Here is a 5,558-nt window from a genome sequence, read left to right as displayed (position 1 = left end):
TTATGCCGCGCAACTTTTGTTTTGGGTTGGATCCAATGAAATGCAAGACGATAGGAACGTACATACATATGTACAGACAATTTATAAGCAATTACATCAGAAATTTTCTTTAATAATCACTCCTACGAATAATTGTTACTAATAAAACGTTTTATTCAATTCACAGATTGAATTTATTGATTTACTGTATCGAATCCATATTATTATTTATCTGTTTTATTACTTGTGAGGCACTTTTCTCAATTCGGTCCTGGATTTAACATGGTAGATGCTCACGTGATCCGGAAAAGAAGATCAAAGGTGCCGACACGAAGTGGACCTACTGGTTATACTGTGATTGAGAGTTAAGTCAGCCAGAGACTGTGATGTTCGAAATATCTGCGTTGCGTGAGAAGTGCGAGATGTACCGAAATATGAGTTACTTAGTCGGAGTGGGCAATTCTGAGTCAAGTAGAGCAGACATTGGACGCATAAGCCTATGGAGGAGAGAGGTGTGGGGTAAGGGGGGGAGTAGGAGTAGGAACCGGGGCAGAAACACGGCCATGTGCAGTCAAAAGCGGGAAATTCAAATGAATAATTTGCATGCTTTACAAAAGGACTTTACGAGACGGCAGAGCTGAGTAGAGGGTTTTTTGAGCATGTCGAAGATGTTTTTTCTACAGAAGGCGCCAATGCTGATTTTTGCGATAAAGTTTCTTAAGGAGTGGGAGTGTACTGCAGTTTCAGGGCATTCAAATACCACGTGATTGATGTCCTGCGAAGGGTGACCACATGTACAAGTCGGGTCGTCAATGAGATTTTTTCTATGTAAACTATCATTAAGGTTATAATGATTTGAACGGATTCTCATAGTTGTTACTATCGCCTGTCTATCAAGCTTGAAAAAGTAGTACCATGGCTTTTTTTGCTTGCAATAGATCTTTTGAAAATACTGAACACCCTTGCTGTTTGCCCAAAAATCAAGGTAGGAGTCAAAACTTATGTCTAACTTTCTGCGAGGTATAGCAAAGAGGTCTGAGAGAGGAACTTTGAAGAGGTTGTTCCTACCTTCTTTGATGGCTTTTTTAGCGAGAGTGTCTGCCCTCTCATTTCCAGCATCAATGCCTTTATGAGACGGAACCCAAATGAAACGCACCCGGATCCCATTGCGACATGCCTCCTCCAGTGCGGCCTTAATGAGTGGAATCAGATAGTTATTGTTGTATAATATCGCCTCTTCTAGGGCTTGTAAAACGCTCTTTGAGTCAGGAACTATTATAGCATCGAACACTATAATCTTATAATCTTTTAGCGAGATAATTACATTGTAAATAGCCCATGCCTCTGCAGAGAAGATGGATGCGTAATGAGGAAGTCTATCCATTAGTTCAATCCCGAGTCGAGGGGAGTGCCACGCCGCGCCAACACACGAGCTCTCATCCACTCTAGATCCGTCTGTGTAAAAAATAATCAATTGCCCTATATGCTCCTGGAAGGTGTCCAAGAAAAGAGCTTGCGCCAGCTCCGGAGGCGAACTGTTTAAGTGAGTTAAGAATTCTTCAGGGGAATAGAGTATTTCCGGAAAGGTAAACATGGATGCATAGGTATAACTGTATTTGGGTAGGATAACCGTATGATGGATTTGCTGCTTGAGGTGGTATAGCTGTCTAAAGATTGACATTAATGAGAAGTTAGCTTGCCACGTAGGAACGCTTAGCCGGCGAGTCGATTAAAATCATGAGATTCTCAAGCCTTTCGACGACCGGGTGATCAGTGATCGAAAGAGTTTTAAAGAGATATTTGTATGCAAGAAGCCTTACTCTGAGTTTGAAGGAAGATTCCTGAGCTTCAGCGAATAATATGTTGAGGGGTGTAGATATTCGAAGGCCGAGGCAGGTACGTATAGCCGAGTTTTGAGTAATTTCAAGCTTCTGGCGTCCTCTCGAGTCATCAAGACAAAAGATGTGACATGCGTATTCCATAATACTTCTACACAGGGCCCGATAGACATTGAGAAGCATTTGAGAGAGGGATCCTCACCACACTCCTCTAAGAGCAGATAAGACTTGCGAGACTTTGCGTGTTTTATTCTTGACACGTTCCAGATGAAGTTTTCCGGTTAGTCCCGGATCTAGAGATACTCCAAGAAATTTAGCTAAATCAGAAGGTGATGGTGGTTTCTCCGTATAAAATTTCAAGTTCCGAGTAGATTGTTTTTGAGGAACGCGTGAACACCATAAACTGCGTTTTTTCCGGTGAGATTTCAAGCCCTAGTTGAAGTAGGAAGTTTCCCATTCTCCTCAGGGAATACTGAATAAACTGCGCAGCTAGTTTGGGGTCTGATGATACAGAATATAAGACTATGTCATCTGCAAACTGAATGATTTTGGTTTCCGGATAAAGAACCGAAGCTATTCTATGGAGATACAAGTTAAATAAGGGGGACTGAGGACAGCGCCTTGAGGGGTGCCCTTGCGCGAAATCCTCATAGGGTGTAATATACCTTGCATTACAAACTGAACGTTTCTACATGAGATTAAGTTTTCTATGAATTTCAAGGTGTAGGGAGGAATGTTGAGAGAAGCTAAATCTTGCAAAAGCAGATTGGGAAGAACGTTGTCAAAGGCAGATTTGATGTCGACAAATAGCGCAGCAGTGTGTTTGTGATGTAAAAATCCCGCTTGTACATCCGCGGTCAGTATCGTGAGGTTATCCAGACAGGAGCGAAAACTGCGAAAACCGAATTGGTGTTCAGGAAGCAGTACTTGGTTCTCAATGAGCCATTGCAGACGATTAAGAAGCATTTTCTCTGTAAGCTTGAGAATACACGAGGTAAGCGCTATAGGACGAAAACTCTTGCCCTGAGGCTTAGGGATAAGATGAACAAGCGAACGTAACCATGTTGATGGGAAGACTCCGTGTTTAAACAGAGAGTTGATGATATCTAGTAGTATTGAAGACAGGGCACTGGGAAGGGCGCGGATGAGAGAAATGTCAATTCTGTCCATTCCAGGGCTGGACTTTCGTTTACTGGTGGCAAAAGCATTCTCAAATTCTTGGAGAGTGAAAGGATCGTCAATTCACTGATGCGAATTATTTGGTACCGCGTTAAAGGACATGGGGGGAGTAGAACAAGAGGGGGGGCAAATTTTGTCCATAGCTTCTTTAAGCGGTGAGTCTGATTCGTCAGTGTCAGAGAATGTCAAGGATGCAGGTGTTATAAGCCGCCTATTACGAAATCTTTTAATCTTGGACCAGACTTCCACAGATGGAGTGAGAGGTCCGAGGGTGGCACAATACTTCCTCCAGCCTTCTCTTTTAGCTTTTCTGAGAACGTGTCAAGAGTCATTGATTTCATTTCTTAAGAAATTGTAGTTGGCAACTGTAGGATTATGGCGATAAATGCGATAAGCGGCTTTTCTTTTAGTAATGGCGTCTGTGCACTCTGCGTTCCACTAGGGTGCGGGGGGGTGCCGGTACATGTGCCGTTCTTATAGGCAAATACCCCGTTGCGATTACGCGGAGGGGAGCTGTATTTATCAACCACTTCAAGTATGCTGGAAGTGAATTCGTGGTATTTTGCTAATGGGTCATTATCGGGAATTGTTTGCAGCTTTTCGGATAGGGGTTTAGTTATTGAGAGGAGTTCCTTCTTAATAGATCTCCATTGCTCTGGTTTGACGCGAAGTTTAGTTGAAAAGGAGGAAGTGCGATCGTATTTCTTGTTAATATTAATCACTATGGGAAAATGATCACTCCCACAAGGATCATTATAGACAGAGCATTCAATTAGAGGTGCTATATCCGGGGATGCAATCGCTAGATCTATTATGGAAGGAGATTTGGGAAGATACGTAGGTATAGGGGAGCTTAAAAGGACTACATTATTAGCTTGGATTTGATCCGCAATGAATCGTCCATTTGAGGTAGAGTGTGATGATCCCCATAAAGGGTAATGCGCATTAAAGTCGCCTATAATTATTGAATCCGTGTGATTACTCGCAAGAGTTATGATTTGTCGAATATCTGGGAAAGGCGGGAAATTAGGATGACGATAGACTTCTATGATTAGATTAAATTTGCCACGCGAAGAAATTTCAAAAGCGATTGACTCGAAGGACGGATCTAGTTGGATTTGAGAGTCAACAGACCTGAATTTTAGCGGTTTTTTTATGAATGCGGCAATTCCCCTCTTACCTGGGCCACTGTCGTGTCTGATAGCTTCAAAGCCACGGAGAAAAAATTCGTTTTGGCTAGAAAGGCATGTTTCCGCAGCTATTAGAACATCCAGTCCCTCTAACAGTTTCTCAACGTCTGGTTTTTTATTATTGATTCCTCGGCAATTCCAGTAGGCTACTCGTAGACTAGAGGCAGGGATGTCGTTCCGGGTTCCGTTATCCATTTCATTGATCAGACGTCTGAGCGAGGTTGAGATTTCTGAGTGCATCGAGGACACGTTGAAGTCCTCTAATTTGCGAATTCCTAATTGTTTCGGGAATGTTGCCTACAAGATGATTTATTAATGTAGAAAGCGTGGAAAGAAAAATGTATTCCTCTGATTGTGTATTATTGGGAAAGTTGGAGTTCTGATAAGTTGGGGGGGGAGGGAGGGGGATGCGGGGGTGTTCTAGGGTAAAAGTATGGATAATGGTTGGGGTAGTAAGAAGGGGGGTAGTTATAGTAGTAGTTCCTATGTTCGCCGTTGAAGGCGGCGTGAGGTTGAATATAAGTGTTTTCAGATCTACCATTGGGCGCAAACAACATTGAGTTATGGATATTGCGGAATTCTTGTTGTCTAACATCGTGGAGTGTGCGCTCTGAGCGTTCATTGTTAGGAAGACGAGAGCCATTCCTCGCGGGTGGCGGTCTCCGGTGGGTACTTGGGCCGTCACCGACATTTTCTGAGTTGCCATCGAATGCTATTATCAGCAGCTTTATTGCGCAATGATGGAGGTTGCTTGCGAACAACTGCAGCGTACAAATGCGCATTTTGGGTCGCAGTGTTGCTTTCAGGGGATAAGCTGTCAACAGATAAATAATGAATGAGGGTTTTGTTCCACAAATGCAGGAGATACTGAAAAAGGGAAATGAAAACTCGGATGAGATGAGTAGTTTGGGGGCCAATCGCGCTTAGGTGGAATGCTCGGAAAGTCTTTTATAGAATAAATTAAGTTCGCCTCTTTAGAACGGGATAACCTGGCCTGAGCATTGATAAGAGGAATGTTTTCAGAAAATGCAAGCGTATTTATTTGAAGTTGTGTCACGTATACGGGGCAGTTCGTTGCCGTTGGTAGATGCTCATCCTTACAATTGATGCATATAGGAGGGAGCTGAAAACGCGGGCAATTATCTGCATTGTCGTGCTTCAACTCTCCGCAACAAATGCATTTAGCTTTTCCTTTACAAGCATTGCCTTTATAACCAAATCGGAAGCAATTGTAACAGATGAGCACCTTTGGAATATAAGGAGCCACCCGAAGTCGGATTTTAAATAGCGCTACCGAGCTGAGAAGTGATTGACCTTCTCGCGAGTTAGAATTTTATCCGTAAGCAGATTGAACAAAAAAGTTAACATAGAT

The sequence above is a fragment of the Wasmannia auropunctata genome, unplaced genomic scaffold (assembly GCF_000956235.1).
Source record: "Wasmannia auropunctata unplaced genomic scaffold, wasmannia.A_1.0 LD336076.1, whole genome shotgun sequence".
NCBI lineage: Eukaryota > Metazoa > Arthropoda > Insecta > Hymenoptera > Formicidae > Wasmannia > Wasmannia auropunctata.
The sequence above is the reverse complement of the archived record's forward strand: the minus strand, read 5'-3'. Positions refer to the sequence as shown.